Here is a 25429-nt window from a genome sequence, read left to right as displayed (position 1 = left end):
CCTGGGACACTCTTCTCTTCCTTTTCTCCTTTTCTTCTGGCACTGTAGTCTGCCCTTATGGTCCACCTCACTTCGAAGACAAAGCTTATGCCCCAAGTCCTTTTGCCAATAGCACAGCTGAGTCACCAGAGCCTCCTGTCCCACCAGTGATTTCTTCTACAACACTCATGTCTTGTCTTTGGGTCTTCTCAACATCTGCACTGAAAGGAATTTCCAAACCAAAACTGGAATGATGGCTGCTTTATTCTCACTTAGGTTTGGCAATTATGAAGCATCCCCAAAGTGATATAGACTAAATACCCCTGAGTTCTCACAATGTGTTCCATGTGCATGTTCTGGGAAATAAAACCCAAAGCAGCAGTGCTCCTTCCCCAGATTCAACCCTTGCCTGACTCAAGCTGGAGAACCCCCACCTGCCCCTCCAGATTTCTGGGTCATGCTTGCACAGTCAAAGCTAGCTCCCAGTGCTGTCTGCTTCTTGTCCTGCAACTGTGAATGTGTCTACAACAGCTACCTAATCAGGTCAGTGCTTCATTCCTGCAGAGAACGAACAGATTCCCTGGATATGGCCTGCCAAGAGGAATCATCCTGCCACCACTCTGGCCCCTTTCTCCTGATATGGTTTCCACCACAAATCAAATTTCTCTGCTCAGAGAAGCTCCCATCAAACCTCTTATTCCCCAGGACATGAATTATTGTTAATCGCTCTCGGGGGTCAGTTGCAATGAAATTAATCAGCAAGGTCCCCACAAAATTGTCTCTGGCTGAGTAGCTGCCCTTGTCCTCCCATTGAATATTCCCCAGCAGGGGTCTCCTGTTTGTCTTGCCCACCTGGAGGAAACTGGAGAGATGCTTCTCACTTGCTCTTGCCTTTCCCTCCTCTCAATGTCTTTAGTCAGGCAATATTATCTTCCTTTTCTTTCACATTTCATCCTTGACAATCTTCACATTTATCTCCCTATAATCTGCCCCAGTACTTGGGGTTATCTTTGTCTTACTTCTACTAAGGGTCTTTGCTTGCAGTGAGCTCCCAAGTGGGTATTACAAGAGAGTTTCCCTCTCTAGCTTGATTTATGCTTACCCTATCTTCCAGCTCTGGGTGGCAGCCTGAACTGCTCACACTTGTTGCAATGGCCATACTGTCTCCCCCCCACACCCTGCTGCACTCACCCTTTACTTGGAACTGACACTTGTTCTAACCTTCCAGTGTCCCTTTAGGTAAATAGGGCAAGAATCAAGTAGCATCTCAATTTTGTATTTGAGAAATGTAAAGCCCAGAGAGATTTCATGATGGGCCCAAAGTCCCTTGGTGAGTTGGTACTAGGGTCATAACTATGACTCAAGCTTCCTGGCTCATAGTTGGATATTCTGTCTAGTAGATGCTGCCATGATCCATTATCCAAATAACTTCTGACTTAGGCCAACCATCTGTGAATAACCTTCATTTCCCGGACCATGCCTGCCACTGAGGAATTGAGGGTCTGGTTATAGTTAAGAGTCTCTAAATGACTTAAGCTTTTAATAACAGACCTACTGTAGGTAATTGTGTGTTAATGAAGCATTCCATTCATGCTCTGTGTCCCTTTCACAGTAATTTCTGTGAGCACAAGAGAGGCCTTGGAGCATGATAGTGCCCCTCACCATTCTTTCCACCCACTTTGTCAGTTTATTACCTTTTCTTCCCTTTGCAAAGATTGCTTACCTTCTGCTCAAAATATTCTTGTCTTTCTACCATAGCCTGTATGTGCCATAATGTGGCATAATGTGCCATATGACCCTGAGATAATCATTCTGTCTCCCTGTCCTTGGTCTATACATCACATCCCTCATTGAGAAAATAATGTCATCTATATTATCTGGACATGTTCAAACACCAGACCAGAAGCTTAATTAAAAAAAGCAAACCTAGATATTTACACAAAGGATAAAAAAATACAGATTTGAAGGGATATATGCACCCTGATGTTTATAGCAGCATCACCAACAATAGCCTAACAGTGAGGAGAGCCCAAATGTCCATCGACTGGTGAATGGATAAAGAAGATGTGGCATATTAAAAAAAAAAAAGACGATGTGGTGTGTATATATATAGTGGAATATTACTCAGCCATCAAAAAGAATGAAATCTTGTCATTTACAATGATGTAGATGGAGCTAGACTATACTATGCTCAGTGAGATAAATCAGTCAGAGAAAGACAAATACCATATGATTTCACTCATATGTGGAATTTCAGAAAGAAAATAGATGAACATATAAAAAGACAAAGGAAGTAAACTACAAGAGACACTTAATGATAGAGAACAAACTCAGGGTTGATGGAGGGAAGAGAATAGGGGATGCGCTAGATGGGTGATATGTATTAAAATGGGCACTTGTGATGAGCACTGGTTGTTGCATGTAATGACTCACTAAATTCAAAAGAAAAACCTAGAAGGATTGAGAGAGGAATCCATATTTTCTTAAAAGATACACAGCAAGACCCGAATGAATGGAATGACATACCTGGTTCAGAAGAGAAAGACTTAATATTACCAAGATGCAAATATTTTGCAAATTAATATAAAATGTGATTCCAATCAAAGGAACAATGTTGATTTTTTTGAACTTTACAAGTTGATTCTGCATTTCTTCTGAATTATAAATAAGATATTTTAAAAAAGAAGAACAAGGAGGCGCCTGGGTGGCTCAGTGGGTTAAAGCCTCTGCCTTCGGCTCAGGTCATGATCCCAGGGTCCTGGGATGGAGCCCCACATCAGGCTCTCTGCTCAGCGGGGAGCCTCCTCCCCCCTCCCCTCCTGTCTCTCTGCCTACTTGTGATCTCTGTCTGTCAAGTAAATAAATAAAATCTTTAAAAAAATAAAAAGAAGAACAATAAGGAAGACATATATACTAGATATTAAAATCTATCATAAAGTCTCAGTAATTAAAACAGCATGATTCCAGCACAGAAACAATCTAGTAGGCCAATGAAAAAGGATAAGCATTCTAGAAACAAACATATACATCTGTCTATGAATGTAATATATGAGAAGGTTGATATTTCAAATCAATGGGGAAAGTAAGAGTTATTCAACAAATAAAGTGTGGGGATCATTACCTATTTGGGAAAAAATATAGAATGCTGTTTCACTCATCAAAAAAATATTCAGGTGAGTTAACAACTGATATGTAAAAACCATGGAGTTTGAGGAGAAAATACAAAACAATATTTTTCTTACCTTGAAGTAAAATGTTCAGACCCAGAAATCATAAAGTGAAATATTGAAAATATGACTACATAAAAGATTGAAGATGACTGTGTTTATGATAAAATAAATATAAATAAAGGTGAAAGACAAGTAATAGACAAGGAAATATATTTGCAACACATCTAACAGAGGCAAAGAATTTCAACAAACAACACAATAAAAATGGATAAATAATGTCATTCACAGACTTTTAAATAATACAAATAACCAATAAAAATACAAAGAGACATGTTCATCTTCACACAATTAAAACATAAAAATTAAAGTGATATACCATGTTCCCAGTCAGATTAATAACCTCAAAAATATTGCTAATAATGGGGTGCCTGGGTGGCTCAGTCAGTTAAACATCCTACTCTTGGTTTCAATTGAAGTCATGTTTTTATGGGTCATGAGATTGAGCCACCTCAGCTGGCTCTACACTAAGTTTGAAGATTCTTTCCCTCTGCCTGCCCCCCACTCACACTTGCGTGCTCTCTTTCCCAAACAAGTAAATAAATCTTCCAAAAAATACTGTTAATATCAAGTATTGTTAAGTATAAAAGGGACTGGATATCCATGGATATTAACGTATATGTGTGTGTATTCATATATGAGGGAAACTAAGTAGTGTTTACTAAAATTTTAGATCTATATACTCCACAACACTAAAATTCCATTCTAACAATCCATAATTCATTCTACAAGAATATCATTACAAATATGTATAAAATGTGTGTTTGAAGATGTTTGTTTCAACCTTGTTTTTAATAGTTAAAAAAGGGAGATGAGCAGCCTAAGTGACTGTCAGTAAGTAATGCTTCAGTTTATTATAATGCATCCACATGATGGAAACTAGGCAGCCATAAAAAAGCAGGAGGTTGATTGACATGTCTTATAAAAACACCCAAGATGCCTTATTAGGTAAAAGCAGTCTCATACATTTAACATGATTGCAATTTAGGTTTTTAAAAAAATGTATTTAAGCATAAAACCAGGTCAAGGTTTAGGCACCAAAATGTTTTCAGGATTAGCCGTACCCCCTTTGGGGTTATTGGAGGGGCTACAGTAGGTACTCTCACTATTTATTTTATACTATTTCCTTAAAAGGTGTCAGAATGAATGCAATATTTATGTTTTTCTGTGTTTTAAAAATACAAAGAAAATCATTAAAAGAGTCAAAGGAATTAATAAGAGTAAAGAATCAATAATTTCATTTATTCATTTAATCAACATTTAAGCACCTGCTTGAGTTCTGGGACTACGGTGGTGACTAAACTGTGGTGCCTGTCCTTAAGGAGGTTACATTTACATATGCATGCATGAGCATGAGTGGGAAGGAAGGAGAGAGAGAGAGAAAAAAAGTATGAGAGAGGGAAATAAGCACACATTGATAATCTTACTCAAAGAGTAGTAACACAGTCAACTGAAACAGCAAATATGGAGGCAGATTTTAGAAGATGGAGGTGATGATGAATTTGGTTTTGGACATGTAGAGTTCGGAGGTGCCTGGGGCACATCCAGATAGAAATACGCAACAGACAGATAGATGATCCTGGGGTTTGAGGGATAGATTGGAGCTAAAGATATGCTTCTGAGAGCACTCTGCCCCAGATAATAATGGAACTTATGAGAGTGAGCAAGGTCAACTAATAAGATTGTGAACAGTGACAAAAGCCCCACTGGGAACCTAATATTGAAAGGGCATGAAGAAGAAGAATGACCAGCCCTGACGAATGTGGAGACCTGCAATGAATCTTCCACACTTAGTAACAGAGATGTCATTAGTGGTGCTGATGAGAGCAAGTCCCAGGGTAGAATCCAGATTGTGATGCATTAGGAGTGGAAGAGGAATGAGTTTGTGGATTACCCTTGTGAAAATTTTGGATAGGAATAAAAGAAAAGGAATCTTAGTCACAAGGGTCAGAAGAGTTTTGTTTTTTTTTTTAATAAAGATGTGGCTACCCAGAGAAGAGATTAACCTTGATTTATATTTTGTACCTTTTTTTCCCCTTCACATACAGTATGAGCATTTCCTTACATCAGTAGTGTTTCAAAATACTGTTTTTTTAAATTTTTATGTAGCATTTACATAGCAATAGCATAATTACTTAACTAGTAATATATTTATGGACCGTATTGAACTAAATGACAATTGGTGGACATTTAGGTTACTCCCAATTTGAGACTATTATGAGTAACACCTTTATACATAAATCTTTGAATTTATCTCTGAAGCAGCTTAGAATGTGTGCCAATAAGAGTAGAATTCCTGGGCCAAAGGCTATGAAATATCTAAACCTCTTGATACATATTGCCAATTGCCTTCCTGCAGTGTAAGTAAATCCCCTTTTCCTTACACCTCTACCACAATGAGCATTCTCACTTAAAGAGAAGCTTTCATTTGGTAGACAATAAGGACAGTATTTTAAAATTTGTGGTTTTTACTACTAATGAGGTTTTCATATTTATTGGCCTTTTGTATTTTTTCATTTTGTCTGTTGCCTGTTTCTATTGAATTTGACTTTTTTTCTTTTTTTAAAATTTATTTATTTGAGAGAGAGAGAAAATGAGAGAGACCGAGGTCAGAGGGAGAAGCAGTCTCCCTGCCAAGCAGGGAGCCCAATGTGAGACTCGATCCTGGGACTCCAGGATCATGACCTGAGCTAAAGTCAGCTGCTTAACCAATTGAGCCACCTAGGGTCCTGAATTCATCTTTTTCTTATTGATTTTTCAGAATACTTGATATATATGTGTTGCAAATTTTGTTCTGAGTCTGTCATTTGCCTTTCAATTTTATTTTTGGTGATTTTCTTGATTTGTAGTTCTTCCTTTTTTATAATCATGTTTATCAAATTTTCTCTTTATGGTTTCTTCCCTTGCTTTCATGCTAAATATGTTTTTCTTTAACCCACAAATCACATTATTATTCACCTTCACTTCCTCCTCCCTTCATTATTTCTTTTTGTACATGTAACTCTTTTTGAGCTTTTTTTCTTTTTTAAAAATGTTTTATTTATTTATTTGACAGAGAGAGAGAGATCACAAGCAGGCAGAGAGGCAGGCAGAGAGGGGGAGGCAGACTCAGTGCCGAGCAGAGAGCCCGATGCAGGGCTCGACCCCAGGACCCCAGGACAATGAGCTGAGCGGAAGGCAGAGGCTTTAACCCACTGAGCCACCCAGGCACCCCTGTGCTTCTTTATTTCTTAAACTAAAAGTGTATTCCATGCTTATTTCAAAACACACACAGATTCTGTGGGATTTTTTTGTTTTTATGAGCATATATCAAAATGAACACTGGGTGTTATATGCAATTGATGAATTATTGAACACTACATCTGAAATTAATGATGTAATATATGTTGACTAGTTGAATTCAAACTAAAAAAAAGAAATAAATGTCATTGCAATATGCCATGTGAAGGAAAAGGCCTCCAATAAACTAATCAATTATTTTTAATAAAGACATTTTATCTATATAGTTTTTACCTATAAAGTTTTCTCAAAAGAGATCTCACTAGACATATTACTGTACAACAGTATCTTTTTTTAACTTGGAAGTTCTATTTTATAGGGACAGTGTTTTGTTTTTGCTTGTTTGTTTAAGATACTGTTTTTACTTTTCTTCTTCTTTACATTAAGTTTTTATTTAAATTCCAGTGAGTTAATATACAATGTTTTATTGTTTCAGGTGTACAATATAGCAATTCAGGACTTCCATAAATTACCTGTGTGCAACAGTATCTTAAGGGGAGTCTTCCATTTTATACATACACGCTTATTTATTTTTTTAATTGTCACACATCAAACTCCTTAAATAATCAGAATTTGTTTTGGAATATCCTGTGAGGTCCATCTTTAAGAAGACATTTTTGTACAAAAGAGTTAACCAGTTATCCAGTGCCATTTATGGAATAAGTAACATTTCCAGATTAGTAATGATACCTTTATGCATCACAAATTCTTGTATACTGGGGCCTGTTTCTAGGCTTCTTAGTTTGTTCCATTAATCTATGTCTATCTCTTACAGTGATACTGCACTGTTTTGTTCTATCTTTATACCTTTGAATGTCTTGTAGACAGATAATAGTGGCGAGAGAATAGAGGAGGAAAATGAAATCCTTACCCTAGACACACAATTTAATGAACCTCTGAATATTTCAGTGATCCAGCAATATCAACCCAACTACTTTTAATTGTGTAGGGTTTTGCTTATTAGTTATTATTTTGGTTTAGCTTGTCATTTTGGTTTGGTTTGAACCAATGGAATTCCTGGTAAGACTTAAAGGCAAAGATCTATGGTTATTCATTCTCCAAATGTCAGATCTGCCAGGGCAGAGAAGACATGCTGGCTGGTTCCTCACCACCTGTTTAGGGAGAGAGCAGGTATACTTACTTTGATTGAACTACCCAGGGCCCTAAGGTTGCCTTGAGGAAAGTAGTGACTCTTCTTGCATGGACAAGAATTAACCACAATAATCATTGTGTTTTACTGTATTAGGGGAATATGGAAGGGGTGGTAATTCCTAGACATAGACGCACACACTTGCTCATGTCCAACACTTACCACATGACATGTTCAAGAAGGCACCGGTGGGGTTTTCAAGGACTTCAGATCACAGAAGCCTAAACTGGGTTTTGTAAACCCAGGGAAAATTTCACTTCCCACAAATTCAAATCAGGGCCCTCCTCTTCTCAATACACTAAATCTACATCATGCTTCCCAGGCTCCCCATCATTATTAGTTTATAAAGATTCATTGATATTCAATTAAGTAGTTCTAATGTTCTCAATGCAGCCCTAGACAGCACTTTATGAAAGAATACATCCGCCCTCTGGAGACAGCTGGGGAAGCCAATTAGTCGGGGTAAATTTGCATATCAATCCAGCTGTGGAATGAAGTCAGCCTTGTTCACCAGTCACAATGTGAAGAGCAAAGGGGGGACTCCAAGTGCTCCCTTGTCCTTTATTTCCTCACCTCAAGTGAGCCACAGCCTTCATTAAAATGCTGTGAATAGTGGGAGAGAAAACCCATAAATGCTCCCATTCCCTGCCAAGTATGCACTATCACTTAGAAGCAATTATTAATGGGGAATGTTTAATGCCCTCCCAAAGGTTGGTACTAATTCACATAAATATTGTATCACTTAACAAAGGATATTTGTTTGAGAGTTCGAAAAATTGGGTAGTAATTCTATTGTTGAGTTAAACTTCAGTATAATGAAGTTCCACTTTCTAATGATTCTATTATATAGCAAGGATTCAACTCAATTCAACAAACATTTAATGAGTCACTACTATGCTAAGATCCCACACAAAGTGCTAGAATGTGCAGAAGCATTTTGCTCAGGCACCAACAGTAACTTGCAGAGATCATGAAATCAAAGACCATGACAGCTGGAGTCCCTAAGCTCACTGAACCCAACCCCAGATACATTCAAAGTTCTGCCACTAGAAGTCTCCCAAGACAGCCTTGCAAATCTCTAAGGCTATTTATTTTTTCTCCACTGGTTTCCCCTTTCTCAAGCTAAACTGAAGCTCTTCTACCTTTGGCAGCGCTCTGGTAGCCCTCTACACCAGTGCAGGCCCTCTGCTGAACACAGTGAAGTTTGTCCTCAAGCCTTCTAAGAGTGTATAAGCCAGAACTGAACACAATGCCTGACAAGTCCCTGGTCAGGCTCTCAACGGCACACTGCTGAATCACACTGGATTTCCAATGAAAATCCTAAAATGAGCAATATAATGTAAAAAAGCACACTGGATTGTGAATCAGTCAGATCTAGGGTTGTCACACTTGGAATAGTAATTGTAATCTTGTGCGAGTTAATTCACCTCTGTAAACATCAGTTTCCCCATTTTTCAATATTAATCTTTATTTTCCATCATTTGGGAAGGATTATTAGACATTATAAAGAGTATTTTTCAGAGCAAGGTGAGTTCAGGTGGACTGTTAGATAAATTTAACACATTTTTTTATTAATTCAGTAACTTAGCCTGGTTGACTTGAGGTTTAGGATATAAAGAGTTTGTTTAATGAAACACTGATAAACTCTGTAAATGTTTGTCATTATATTTTTTTAAAGATTTTATTTATTTATTTGACAGACAGAGATCACAAGTAGGCGGAGAAGCAGGCAGAGAGAGAGGAGGAAGCAGGCTCCCTGCTGAGCAGACAGTCCGATGCAGGGCTCAATCACAGGACCCTGGGATCATGACCTGAGCAGAAGGCAGAGGCTTTAACCCACTGAGCCACCCAGGCGCCCTGTCATTATATTTTTATGCAAGGGTCCATCCTGGGCACAGGAGAAGAAGGAAAGACAATGGTCTTTGTTGAATAGGTTGTGTTTATGCTGGGGCAGGCCCTGGGCCAAACACTTATACTAGAATTATCTCATTTAATCTTCTGAACAAACTTGTTATCTTGTTACCTTCTACTTAAATTTAAACTTTTGACTTTTTTCCTTCTTGCATACATTTTATATATATATATATATATATATACATATATATATAGAATATATTGTATATTAAATTACATATAATATAAATCACATATAAAAATTAAAGTGGGTCTTCCATTCATAAAATTGTATATAAATTTTATATATAAATATATATTTAATATGTTGTATTAACTTATAAAATTTATTAAAATGAGGTGTTTATAAAATTTATAAATTTATTTATGTTTATAAATCTATACATACTGAGGCCCCAGTATGCAAGAATTTGTGATGCATAAAGGTGTCATTACTAATCTGGAAATGTTACTTATTCCATAAATGGCACTGGATAACTGGTTAACTCTTTGGTACAAAAATGTCTTACTAAAGATGGACCTCACAGGATACTCTAAAAGAAATTCTGATTATTTAAGGAGTCTGATGTGCGACCATTAAAAAATAAAATAAATAGGGGCACCTGGGTAGCTCAGTGGGTTAAAGCCTCTGCCTTCAGCTCAGATTATGAACTCAGGGTCCTGGGATCAAGTCCCACATCAGGCTCTCTGCTCAACTGGAGCCTGCTTCCCCCTCTCTCTCTCTCTGCCTGCCTCTCTTCCTACTTGTGATCTCTCTCTCTGTCAAATAAATAAATAAAATATTTTTAAAAATAATAAAATAAATAAATGTGTATGTATAAAATAGAAGATTCTGGTTGGGTTATGGAAATTGGGGAGGGTATGTGCTATGGTGAGTGCTGTGAAGTGTGTAAGCCTGACGATTCACAGACCTGTATCCCTGGGGCAAATAATACATTATATGTTAATAAAAATAATTAATAAAAATAAACAAATAAATAAATAATGGAAGGCTCAACCTTATTTTTATAAGTTTTTAAAATTAATATAAAATATTAAATATATATAAAATTTATATACAATAAAAAATACACCACTCCTTTTTAAGTGTTCAGTTCAATGGGATTTACAAAACTATACACTGATGTAATCATCACTACAATTAATATATACAATCTTCCCATCACTCTCAAATACTGCCTCATGTCCCATTACAGTCAATCTGCCTATCCATACTTCTCAACAGAAGGTTGTTCTGATTCCCTTCACCATAAATTAGATATACCTGCTCTAGAGTTTCACATAACTGGAATCATATGGTATATACTCTTTCATTTCTGACTTCTGTCACTCAACAAAATGTTTTGGAGATTCATATTCTGTGTATATCAGTAGCACACTTGTTTTTAATGAGTAGTAGCTCACGGTAAGGATATACCATAGTTTATTTATCCAGTCACTTTTTGACAGACATGTACTTTTTTCCAGACTTTGGGTACTATGAATAAGTTGCCATTTTCCTCTATCATGGTCTTGACCTAAATGGAGTAAGGGAGGGCTCAGGCCAGAAAGGGCTTGATGCACAGTCTGGATGGTGAGAGTCCAAGGTTTTCAAGGGCCAAGATGATGTCAGTCACCACCAATCCCATACCAACATAACTTCAGTTATTGAAATGGCTACATTCATTGTTTCAGATTCAGGAATAAATGAACTCCCTAGCCAGATCAGAATTATGAGAGACTCAGAAGTTTGAACAACAAATCCACAGAATACTGTTCATCTTGTATTTGACTCTAGAACAAACAGAAATGGAGAGTCAAGGTGAAAATATCTGTAATTGCATCTTCAATTCATTTCACTTTTTTATCACATATTTTTTTTGCTGAATACTTTGACCTTTTTTCTAGTTCAACCCAAAGGATGCCTATCCCATGTTCATAGAAGATCTAACCAAATTTAAAAACTTTTTGACATCCTCTGTAGTTCCATGACTATTGAAAGAGTGACAAGTTTCATAAAACAAATCCAGAAAAACTAATTATAAACAGGAAACTCAAAATCACACATGAGTTTAAGAACATCATCCCTGAAAGAAAGATCTTTATTTTTCCAAAGGCATCAAAGTCTGGAACCCAGCAGGAGTTCCATATAAGTGCTGATGACCAGGGGCCCAGAGCAAAGGTTCTGAAATGGGGTGATTTTGTCCCCCAGGGAACAACTAGCAATGTCAGAAAACATGTTTAATGGTTACAACTTGGGCGGGATGCTACTTGCATCCAATGGGTAGAGGCCAAGGATGCTACTAAACATTTTACAATTCACCAGGCAGCCCTCCACCACACACACACACAAAATTACCTAGCCCTCAAATGTCATTAGTGCTGAGGTCAAGAAACCTTGTTGCAGAGGGATGACGATTCACTCAACAAATCTTCAGTGAGTAACTTACTATGACTCAGCTTGTCACTTACTAGCAGAGTACTCTGGGCAGATCCTTAAGCCAGCATTTGGCACCTGTAAAATGAGGGAGATGGTAACAACAGCTATGTTACAGGGAAGTGCTTGAGAAGTGGTTTTGCCATTCTCTTACCCTTCAGCTGTGCTGATTACCAGGTCTGTGACTTTGAGCATGTTACTTAACCTTTCAGGGCCTACATTTCTTTATTTATGAAACAGAGCTGCATAAAGTGTTGTGAAGGCTCATAGGTCAAGCCCCTTGAGCTGGGCTTGAGAAAGGCAGATTTTTGCCACTATAAGATAAAGCAAAATGTGCCAGGATGAAAGAAATTATCCTTGTATGGACCTGGGGCTTGGAGAAAGAGAAAGTTGTTCCTCTGGCAGTTTTGATCTCACTCCCACTCTTTTCTGGCTTCCTCTTCTCAGCAATGGTCTGGTGGCAGATGAGTGTGCCAAGGAGCAGATATGCCAGCGTTTTGGCAGTTGAGTCCTCCAACTTGTACAGGAACTTGAATGGGGGAAAGCTGTGAAAAGTCACTTGTACCTAAAAATTCCTGCCTGAAATATGGGAATGCTTCTAGAAAGAACTGATCCTAAAGCACTGTGTGGCACCAATGTGACAGCCAATTCCAACCACCAAATATTATGAAGTCTGTATTACATACTAGCCATCTTCTAAAAAGAGGAAACAAAGGGAAGAGAAGGAGAAGAAATCTACACTCAATAAGCACCCACTCTGTCCCAGACACTAGAATAAGGGCTGTGTTATCCCATTTGGTCTTCATAAAGAAAAAAAATCCCTATGAAGTGTGAATTACTGTATGTACGACTATACCCAGTTTTCAGGTGAAAATACAGGTTTAGTGAAATAAATCCTCTGCCAAATTTAGTCAGTGCAAAATCAGAACACACAGCTCATTCTGTGACTCTGGAGGAAGACATGTGCTATTCAGTCATTTTCCTTGTTCTCAAACCATTACAGTCTACAGATAGGACCCTGAGGAACTCCCTTCCTCTCTCTCTGGGCCTCAGCTCTTACACATGGAAAGTGATGGTTTGGAACTAGGTCCTCAAAGGGTCCTTCTAACTCTGACTTTTTCTGACTTTACTTAAGTTAAAAGAAAAATCTCTGGTATTGGTGTTCTTTCAGCAATTTGTCCAGAAGTCATTCTGACAGAATTCTTCCTTTGGATTTGGCAGCCTGGTTAATTTGTAAGTGGAAAGTACTTTCTCCAAGGTGAAGTGGAAAACTGGGAGATTTGTCAATTAACTAAGGGCAATGAGAACAACTCTGTTTTGCCTTTATTTCCAGAACCCCTTGTCTCTTCGTTTTCTTCTACTTGTCTGGTAGCTCCTGCTTAGTCTACTGCTCAGACTTGTCCTCCACATGTTCCAAAAAAATATCTAGCTGGAGCACCTTGGTGGCTCAGTTGGTTAAGTGACTGCCTTTGGCTTGGGTCATGATCCTGGAGTCTAGGGATAGAGTTCCACATCACATAGGGCCCCTTGCTCAGCGGGGCCCTTCTTCTCCCTCTGATCCTCCCCCCTACTTGTGCTTTTTCTATCTCATTTTCTCTCTCAAATGAATAAAAAAATCTTTAAAAAAGAAAAGAAAATATCTAGCTACCTAACTATGGAGAAGCATTTACCAATAAGGAGTTCCCAACTACTAGAAGTGTTCAATCAGAGGTTAAATATCTATGAGAGACATGATACAAGAAATTCCCACAGTAAGTGGGAATTTAAGTTTAAGTTTAAGTTTAAGTTAAAGTTAACTTTAAGTTAAGTTCAATTAGATGACTTTTAAATAAAGTTCTTTCCAACTCCAAATTTCATGAGTCTACTAAGTGCTAAATAAAAACTCTGGTCAAAGAGAGGCTATAGGAATTCACAGCCAGGAGAAAGTCTCCTTAGTTTTTGTTTGTTTGGTTGTTGTTTTTTTTTAAGACTTTATTTATTTATTTGAAAGAGATCCCAAGTAGGTAGAGAGAGAGTGGGAAGCAGGCTCCCTGCTGAGCAGAGAACCTGATGTGGGGGCTCGGGCTAGATCCCAGGACCCTGAGATCATGACCTGAGTCGAAGGCAGAGGCTTAACCCACTGGGCCACCCAGGCGCCCCAACCCTACTTTTAAGCTGAGTCTAAGGAAAGATTGGTGAATCTTAAAAGACATAATAATTAAATGAAATAGATCAATTTCAGTCTATCCCAACATAAAAGCTTCCCAAAACTATTGACTATGACTTCTACAATTGCTTTATATGATGGACCAAAGAATGGATTGGATTTTAAAGCTGAATTACATAAGTGATAAAATACCTGTCTAGGCAGCCCCTTTCTCTGGACAGACTGCAAGTTGGGAAGAGTGGACTGAGTAAGCTCCAGAATGCAGGACTCTCTTTCTACTGTTCTGCCATTTTTATGCTTCATGCAAACTGTACAACTCAGGACTCTACAACCTGCCATATGCATCTTTCCAACTCTTAGCCTTTGCCCATGTTATGCCATCTCCCTGGAATGCTTGTTTCCTTTGCAGAGTAATAAAATTTTGCCCATTCATTTAAAAAAATGCCTGTCTGTATATATATGAATTATACTCTTTAACATGTTTGGTTAAACCATCACCCAGTAATAGGTCAATGGTTATAATGCTACTCGGTTTTTTTTTTAATCCAAGAACATCTGTTTTTTTTTTGGTATTGAGATATGACTACCTGAATTTAGATCCGTCTGAAGGAAAAGAGGGCAGAAATCGAGAGAATCCTCCAGCCCTTTAACCTAAATTCTCAATTTTCAAGTCTGTCCAACACTACACTTCCTACTCCCCTCCACCATCGCACAAGAATCTTTTGTTTCTGGGGACTCTTGAAAGAAGTGCAGGTTCCATCTGGAGCCTAAATCTCTATCTTCTTCTACATTTTAAGAATAAATTTCTCTTTGGTGTCAAATAGCTTTTTGCTATTATTTAGGGGTTTAGGTAGTTTATATTCAAAATTTTGGTCACATTCCTTCTGAAGTTTTCTTGATAACAGGATTGCCACTTTAAATTTTCAATCATGCTTCTGAAATTTCCCCTTTAAGTTTCAAATTGTTTTTATGTCACCAAACTCTATACTCTGGCCTCTTCAGCTAGTAAGACAGTCAGTCTCCACCAGTAGTCATAGTTGTGGGGCTTGGAAACCATTCTCAGGACAGAAGAAACAAAATCACATTATTGTACCTTAAAGTTTTAGAGTAAATTACCATCTGTATTCTAGTTGCTGCTAGAAGGATTTCAGTGCCTTTTTAAGATTTTATTTATTTATTTATTTGACAGAGAGAGAGAGAGAGAGAATACACAAACAGAAGCAACAGCAGAGGGAGAGGGAGAAGCAGGCTTTTTGCTGAGCAGGGAGCACGATGTGGGGCTCTATGTCAGGACCCTCGGATCATGGCCTGAGCCAAAGGCAGAGGCTTAACCAACTGAGTCATGCAGGCATCCCTTCAGTGTCTTTAAATAATTGTTTTTAATCATATTATCCCATTTTTATCATTACTATCTGTGGGAGTGTTTATATTACTACTTCATTCTTTTGACATTACCATCTTTCATTCTTTTAGGATGAAGGAAAGAGAGACCTATATGGTTCTCAGTTAAAAGCATAAGAGGGCCATGTCCAAGCAGTGGGGATGAACCAGAGTTATGTTGTATTAAAACTTCAACTCGGTCTCAGGCACTGAGGTGATCAGCACCTCACTCTGTAAGTCTACAAGAGAAAACAGGGAATATTACACAGTTCTCTCAGACTAGGAATGAGAAGAAGTAGAAATTGTAGTTTACAATCAATTAAAAGCCATAAACCCAAGTGGGCCCAACATTGCATGAAAGGCACAGGCCTCCTACTCTATGTCCAGTTAAAACTTGGATTTACACAAAAATGATTATCACTGGAAATGAAGAATATAAAAAAGAAAAATATGAACAACTAATAAAGTCTCAATTTTCATGGGGAAAGTCAGCAAATGCCAACACCAAGATGAAAAGTGAGAGTTATCTGAGTTATCAAAGCATTTAAAGTAGCTATTATTGGGGCACCTGGGTGGCTCAGTGGGTTAAAGGCTCTGCCTTTGGCTCAGGTCATGATCCCAGGGTCCTGGGATTGAGCTCTGCATCGGGCTCTCTGCTCAGAGGGAAGCCTGCTTCCTCCTCCTCTCTCTCTCTCTCTCTCTGTCTGACTGTCTGCCTACTTGTGATCTCTGTCAAATAAATAAAAAAATCTGTAAAGTAGCTATTATTAAGTCCCAAAAAGTAAGTGCAAACATTCTAGCATTAAGTACGAAAATAGAAGACTCGGGGACAAAAATGGATGTCAGAAAGAATAACCAAATGAAATTGTAGAATTTAAAAACACAATAACCAAACACACACACACACACACACACACACACACACACACCCCAAAAACAAAACAACTCTTCACAGGATGGGTTCAATAAAGATTGGAGATGATAGAGAAGAGAGTTAGTAAACTTGCAGATAGATCAATACAAATTACTCATTATGGATGAAATAACAAAACAATTTTAAAAAATGAACAGAGACTCAGGGACCTGTGGAACAAGACTAAAAGTTTTAACTTTAATATTATTGGAGTTCCAGAATGAGAGGAGAAAGTGTGCAGAACAAATATTGACAATATACTGACTGAAAACTCCCCAAATTTGACTAAAGATGTAAACCTGCATATTCAAGAAGCTCAGGGAATCCTAAACAAAATAAACCCAAAGAAAACCATGCCTTGACAAGTCATAATCAAACTGCTCAAAACTAAACATGAAAAAAATTGAAAATAGCATGAGAAAAACTACACATTACTTAGAAAGGAGTAATAATTTGAATGATGTATTTTCATCTCAGCAGAAATCACAGAAGCCAAAAGAATATGGCTCAAAATTTTTCATGTGCTACAAGACAAGAACTTTGAATCCACAATTCTATGTTCAGTGAAAACATTATTCAGGGATAAAGGTTAAATAAAGACATTCACAAATGAAGAAAAAGTAAGAGAATTTGCTGCCAGCAGATCTGCTCTAAAAGAATCGCTAACTTAATTTCTTCAGACAGAAGGGAAATAAAACCAGAAGGAAATTTAGAACATCAGAAATGAAAGAAAAGTAAAAGGAATGTTAACATCTGGATAAATATAATAGATTTTTTGTCATTCAAGTTCTTTAAAATATGTCTAATGGTTGAAGACAAATATTACAACATTTAGGGATGGGTTTTCAACGTATGTAAGTATAACACATGACACAGCTACAATAGAAAGAAGGAAATCAATATGGTTGAAACCTATATATACAATGGAGCTTGACAAATATTAACAGATATATATATATATATATATGCACCTAGATATAGATATATGTTGATCTAGAGATAAACCACTAAGAATAGTGTACAAAGATATAGAATCAAAAAACACAATAGGTAAAATGAAACAGACTATTTTTTAAAATATTTTATTTACTTATTTGATAGAGATCACAACTAGGCAGAGAGGCAGGCAGAGAGAGAGAGGAGGAAGCAGGCTCCCCACTGAGCAGAGAGCAGGATGTAAGGCTCGATCCCAGGACCCTGGGATCATGACCTGAGCTGAAGGCAGAGGATTTAACCCACCGAGCCACTCAGGCACCCTAAAAGTATAATTTTGTAAATATTAACACTATAGCCAAAGTATTGGCTAACTTTAACAAGAAAAGAAATGGAGAAAGGAAGCACAAATATACAAAATAAGAACTGAAAATGGGGAAATTACCTTTGAAACAAATGAAATTTTAAAATTCATGTGAGGTCTCTATGCAAACAAATTCGAAACCCTTGAGGAAATGGATACTTTCCTAAGGAAAGTTGAGGTACCCAAACTGACCACATTAGCATTAGAAAGCTTAAATGTACCAATTTCTATAAAAGGGACTACTCCACAAAAAATCAGAGACCCAGATAATTTCACAGTAAAAAAGATAAAATTACATCCACATCTCACAACACAGACAAAAAAAGGGAAAAAGTAGACTCAGGGTGCCTGGGTTGCTCAGTTGGTTAGCATTTGCCTTCGGCTCAAGTCATGATCTCATGATCCTGGCATTAAACCCTTCGTCAGTCTCTGTGCGGAACAGGGAGTCTGCTTCTCCCTCTTCTTCTGTCCCTCCCCCAATTTGGCTAATGCTCTTTCTCTCTCTCTGTCAAATAAATAAATAAAAATCTTTAAAAAAATAGATTGCAAATGGATGAGAGAGCTAAATGTAAAAAATGAAGCTATGCAAGCACTACAGAGAAACAGGAAAATTTCTCTTTAAACTAGGTGTAGAGAAAGGCTTTCTAATTATGACTCAAAATCTAAAAGCAATAAAAGAAATCTAATAAATCTGATTAACTCTTAAAACTTTGCATGGCGATGTTCACAGACAGACGAATGGCTAAAGAAAATGTTGTATATACATATACCATGGAATATTACTCAGCCATCAAAAAGAATGAAATCTTGCCATTTGCAATGACACAGATGGAACTGAGGGTACTATGCTAAGTGAAATAAGCCAGTAGGAGAAGGACAAATACCATATTATTTCACTCATATGTGGAACTTAAGAAACAAAACAGATGCATATAGGGGAAGGGGAGGAGAAATAAAGTAAGATGAAAATTGATAGGGAGGCTAACCATAAGAGACGCTGAACTCTAAGAAACTGAGGGTTGCTGGAGGGGAGGTGGGTAGGGAGATGGGGTAACTGGGGGATGAGCATTAAGGAGGGCACTTGATGGAATGAGCACTAGGTGTTATATGCAATGATGAATCACTAAATTCTACCCCTGAAACTAATAGTACACTATATATTAAGTAAATTGAATTTAAATAAAGAATAAAAATTTTACATGGCAAATGCACCATAAACAAAATCAAAAGACAACTGCCAAATGTGTAGAAGGTATTTTCAACATATACGAGACAAAGGAATCATAAACCTAAAAATGAAGAACTCAGAAACTGAGGGACATAGAGACAGGGCCAGGGAAGAGCAAGGCAGTTCAATACAGCTGATACATGGAGTGGGTCAAGGAAAGGTACTGTCAACCTAAGGTTAGGAGGAGGATTGGAGGAACAATGTATTTGTATCTGCAATTTATAAAGAGTGTAATAGAAAAGTTGGGAAAAGGATACAGAAGTTCTTAAAGTAATCCATCTAAGAGATGGTGGTTGTTCAAACCAAGAATTAAGAACAAAAGATTAATTAAATTTTTTTGATTTTATTTATTTATTTGACAGAAGAGATTACAAGTAGACAGTGAGGCAGGCAGAGAGAGAGGAAAGGAAGCAGGCTCCCTGCTGAGCAGAGAGCCCAATGCGCGGCTTGATCCCAGGATCCTGGGATCATGACCTGAGCCAAAGGCAGAGTCTTTAACCCACTGAGCCACCCAGGTGCCCCAAAAGATGAATTAAATTATTATTGAAAAGGAGAAGGTACTGGATCCATCAACTAAATGGACATGGGTGAGGTAGGAGTCTTGGATGAAACCTAGGATTTCAATATAGACAATGAGGTACATGGTAGTGCCAGAGAGAGTGTAGAGAACACAAGCATTTATTTATTTTTGTCTTAAGTGTAGTTGACACACAACTTCACATTAGTTTCAGGTGTGCAACAGAGAATCCAAACATTTAAATTCTGTCTCAGAATTAAATAGGATCCATGTAACTTGTTGAGTCCCGTGTTTGGCATATAGAAATTATGAAATAGGTTAGCTATTGTTGTTATCTTCAGCTAACCTGATTTGATTAATCCTAACAGAATTCACTATGAAGTATTATTTAAAATTGGTATTTGGCATTTTCTAAGCAGATGTGAGTTCAAATTGTCCAACTTTCCAGCTTTCTGACTCTAGACCAGTTTCTTAAACTTTCTTGGCCTCAATGTCCTCTTCTTGAAAATAAGAGTAAATATTATTAATCTGGCAGTGGTTTTTTTAAAAATATTTTATTTATTTATTTGACAGAGAGAGATCACAAGTAGACAGAGAAGCAGGCAGAGAGAGAGGGGGAGGCAGGCTCCCTGCTGAGCAGAGAGCCCGATGCGGGGCTCGATCCCAGGACCCTTAGATCATGACCTGAGCCTAAAGTGAGGCTTAACCTACTGAGCCACCCAAGCGCCCCTCTGGCAGTGGTTTTATGAAAATTAGAGATAAGAGAAGTAAAGTGTCTTGAGTGATGCCTATCACATAGTAGAGATTTAGTAAATGGTAGCTTAAACAAAAAGTCACATTGTTCATTTCAAGCCTTTAGATTAGGTCGGGGATTCTCCCTTGTTTATCTTGGTAATTCCCATAGACTACCTGCCTAGAAAAGAGTCTTACATGTAATAGATACTCAGTAAATATGTATCAAATCTACGATAAATCTTTTGCTTGACCTTTCACTATTTTTTCTGCTAATCTGCCCAAGACTATTAATCCTCATTTTAAAAATATTCTTCCTAAAGTTATAGGCACCCCAGTTACAGCTCCTTCTAGTTTAATTTCCACCGCACCTTTTTAAACTTACAATAACTCATGCTTCATAATTCCACACCTTCTTAGAAAACTTTGTATCAATTCCCTCCATCCCCACTCCCAACGCCACATGGGAGTTTCATTCAATAGTAAAAATTCAGTCCTTGTCTGGCTTCAGTGTAATGAAAATTACTCGGTTTATTGAACCTTTTCTGGAACTTCTGCAGTTGATTAATGAGATGCTCAAACAACTTGAATTTAATCACAGTGAATCATAGCCACTGAAAAAGGCATTTAATTTGACCTGAAATATTTGCACAAGAAAAAATATCAATGCTCAGGCATGACTTGTGATTAGAAACTCTATAAAAAAAACCATTTGAAGTTTTGTAAAATTGAGGAACAAAGGACCAAAAACCCAATAGAAAAGTGTGGAAACTACATAAAGAGATAATAATTCACCCTGAAAAAGAACATTAAAATGCCCCTTAAACATGCGAAAAATATTCAAACTCAGTACATATTAGAGAGCTGTTGATGAAAGTATACTGAGATACCACTTGTTACCTAGCAGACAGGCAAAACTAAGAATTACGACAACAGAATCTGTTGATAAGTCTGTGGGGAATCACACATGCTCATTCATTGCTGCTGAGAATGCGAATCAGTACAGCACTTCCAGAGGGCAACTGATAACACCTAATAGAACTTTCCAACACAGAAATTTCGATTTTGAGAACCTATTTTTGAAGATAAACTTAAAACAATCCAAAAATACATATGCACAAGAATGTTCCTGCAGCATAGTTTGTAACTGCGAAGTATTGGAAGCAACCTACATGTCCACACATAGGAGAGCGCTTAAATAAATGATGCATAAAAAAGAATGAAGAAGCTCTTCATGAACTGACGTGGAGTGATTTCTATAACATTAATATCCAAGTGAAAAAAATTAAAGTGCAGGAGGGTATCAGAAAGGCAGTGTAAGGGAGTCCAAAAATGTGTTTCTCCATAAAAGCAAGAATGTCACAAAAAGGCTCAAAAATCAACTTTTTCAGAACTCAGAAAGTTAACCTAAGTCCTAGAACAATCCAAGGGCAGTTTATTCCAGAAAAATGACTGAATCTTAAAAGAACTGTGAGGTTTCGTGGTGCTTTAACTTTCCCTAATTCCATTCCTTTCCCTTAGCAAAGTGTACATATTGTGTTATTCCTTTTAAAGAAATTTAAAAATGGACAAAACTGATCTGTGATGATAGACATTAGAACAGTGGTTAAATTTGGGGGATGTATTGACTGAGTTGGGAAATGAAAATACCTTTTGGGATTATAGAAATGTTCTATATCTTCATCTGGAAGATAGTGATATAAAAATGCACATATGAGTGAACAGCCATTTAGTCATACACTTCATATGTGTACATATCATTGTATATAATGTATAGTTTAACCAGAATTTAAAAACCACAATGTGGCTTTAGTGAAGGGTAGACAAATAAACTAATGAGACAGACTAGACAGTCTAGAAAGAAATAGCTAAATGACAGAGAGATGATAGATAATTTTTATTTTTTGATTAACTTATTTTAACTTAATTTATAGCAAGTTATATTAACTTAATTTATAACAAAGTCTCCGCTGCAATTCAGCGGGGCAAAGGATGGTCTTTTCAATACATGGTGGTGATAAAATGGAAATATGAACCATGACTATATAAAAAAAATTGAATTTTGATGGATACCTCACACCAAACACGAAAAAATAGCTTAAGACGAAGCATAGACTTAAATGTTAAAGGCAAAACAACAATATTACTAAAATAAAAACTTGGAGAATATTCATTATGTTAATCAGAAATTTCTTAAGCACAATGCATAGTCATAAAAGGAAAAACTAATTAAATTAGACTTCATAATATTAAGGACTTTGTCCCTCAAAACATACAATTAAGAGAGAGAGAGAAGGCAAACCACTAGATGAAGAGAAGATATTAATGAAATATATATATATATCCAGAATATATAAAGAATTTCTTATACTGCCAGTAAGAAGACAGAAACCTCAAATTTAAAATAGCCAAAATGTTTGTTCACACCCTTCACTAAAGAAGATACATGATCACATCAATGATCATGTGAAAGATGGTCAACATTATTAATCATTAAAAAAATGCAAATTGAAAATATAATGGTATAGTACTAGACACTAGAATAACTAAAATTAAAAGGCTGAGATTACTGAATGTTGGCAAGAATGCAGAGCACCTCAAACATATACATTGCTGGTGCCAATATAAATTGGGTCAAATCCTTTAGAAAAATATTTGGCAGTGTGTACTAAAATTAATGCACATATAATCATGACTCAGCAATTCCAAACCTAGGTATATTACCAAGAGCAATGAATCCATATGTGTACCAAAAGGCATGTACAAGAAAGTTCATAATAGCTTTCTTCATAGCAGCCCCAACGCAAAAAAATAGCCCAAATACTCATCTGTAGTAGAATGGATTTAAAAAATTGTTATATTCAATATGATGGAATCATACACAGCAATAAAAAAGAGCGTACTTCTACCAAAAGCAATGCATAAATATCACAGGCAAATTTGTAAGCAGAAAAGCCAGATACAAAGAGAACATACTAATACTGCCATTTAAATGGAGTTGAAGAGCCAGCAAAATTAATTTAGCATAATGGCACCCTCTAAGTGCTAGAAATATTTTATATCTTGATTTCTGTGGTGGTTACACAGATGAAAACATACTTAAATATTCATTGAGCTCTACACTGAAGATTTGTGTAATTTACTCTATGTAAAATTGTATCTTAATATAAAATAAAATTGACATGTATAAAAATGTTGATAGGAACACTTTTTATAATAGCCCCAAATTGGAAACAACCCAAATGTTCATCAACAGTCCGTCTACAAAATCACAAAATAAATTGTGGTATATTCATCCTGTAGATTACTAATATAAAAATGAAACAAAAAACACTCAAACTTCTGACACATACAAAAACGTGAATGAATTTCAAAAACATAATATGGAGCAAAAGAAGCCAGACTAATGTATGATTCATGAATTCTATTCCTAGATATATATCCCAAATAATTGAAAGCAGGAAATTAAACAAATACTTGAAAATCAATGTTCACAGCAGCATTATTCACAATAGCCAAAAGGTGGAAACAGTCCGCCAATGGATGAATGAACTAACAAAACGTGATGGTCCGTACAATGGAATATTCTTCAGCCATAAAAAATGAAGTACTGATACCTGCTACAATATTGCTGAGCTTTGAAGACATTATATTCAGTGAAAGAAGCCAGACGCAAAAGGACAAATATTGTGTGATTTCATCTATACGAGATCCTAGAATAGGCAAATTCATAGAGACAGAAAGTAGACGAGAGGTTACCAGGAGCTGGAGAGGGGTTAATAGGGAATTATTATGTAATGGCTGCACAGTTTATGTTTCAGGTGATGGATGATAGTCACACAATGCTGTGAATGTACTTAATGCCCTGAAGTATACACTTAAAAATGATTAAATGGTTAATTTTATGTTATATACATTTTATCACAATTAGAAAAAATAAGAAACTGTGTACAATAGAATACATACTGTATACTTCTTTTTATATGAAGTCCTAGAAAATATAGAATTAATGTGTGGAGATAAAGGTCAAGATAATGGCTGCTTTTGGATGAAGTATTGACTTAAGGAAAAATGGAGCCTTCTAGAAGACTATCCTCAGAGTGGTATTTACACAGAGTATACGTACATAAAAATTTGCCAAGGTGTCACTTACAGTATGCACATTTTTTTTCCATTAAAGAGGAAAAAAGTAGAAACTGGAGGAAACTGTTATTTAAACAGTCACAATGGCCATGGTAAATCAGAGGCTTCTTGACTTTTGGGGAAGGAGAGGGACAGGATAAAGGAGGGAGGGGGCAGAGAGAAAACTCTCCTAGCTCTGTGCTTAACCTACAGCTTGTTCTTGTGGTGGAGGGGGATTTTAGGGGTGGAAGTGAGGCCTACGGGCAGGTGAGCAAAGTGTCCACAGCAGCCTCTTCATGAGACTCTGTGAGACTTTGGGCATAAGCAGTGTTTCTTTAGGCACTTCAGAGTAGAGTGTGGGACAAAGTTGTAAAAAGTAGCGATAGCTTTCTCTTTCCTCCCTTTTCCTTTCACAAGCCTGTATCCCTTTGAGCCCCCTGGAGAATAGTAGTAGGGTTTCCAGGAATATTGGCAAAAATTTTGCACAGGGAGTCAGTCTGAGATCCAGCAGTCATTCTGCTGGGCCTCAAACCACTGTAATTTGGGCGTGAAGATTTAAGGTGACCTCAGTTTATACTCACAGTCTGGCTAAACCTGGATAGAACAACTACATGTATATAACGCTGTGTGTATGTATATACACATGTTTAAGTGTACATATTTTCTTAACAAAGTTGATATCCTACAGTGTATTATTTTGAATCCACTTTTATTTTTACAGAGCACTTTATTTGGGGCATTTCCTTGTCATTAGAAATTCTTTTGAGACTGTGTTCCTGAGGTCAGGGAACCTTGCCCAGTGGCTGGGGTCTTGTCACCCATCTTGCAGCCAGAAAGGAAACCACCTGTCCTCCTGTGTCCCACTTCTGTGGCTCCCCTCACAGGTTCTTGAGCTCTGTTTCTTGGTCCCAGCAGCCTCTGGGGTTGTGACATTATTGGAGTCTGGCTTCATGCCTTCCATGGGTGTAAAGAAAAACAATCTGTTTTCAGAAGCCATGGCAGACAAGGCCCAGAAATTTAAGAACAGGCGGGTCAGGTCATCCATTGTCACCACACACAACAAACCTCCATCCCAACCTGACCACAGTTTGCCAAGCCAAGAGACTGGGGGAAGAGTGGTCATTTGACT

Source organism: Meles meles, chromosome X (genome assembly GCF_922984935.1).
Source record: "Meles meles chromosome X, mMelMel3.1 paternal haplotype, whole genome shotgun sequence".
Classification (NCBI taxonomy): domain Eukaryota; kingdom Metazoa; phylum Chordata; class Mammalia; order Carnivora; family Mustelidae; genus Meles; species Meles meles.
The sequence above is the reverse complement of the archived record's forward strand: the minus strand, read 5'-3'. Positions refer to the sequence as shown.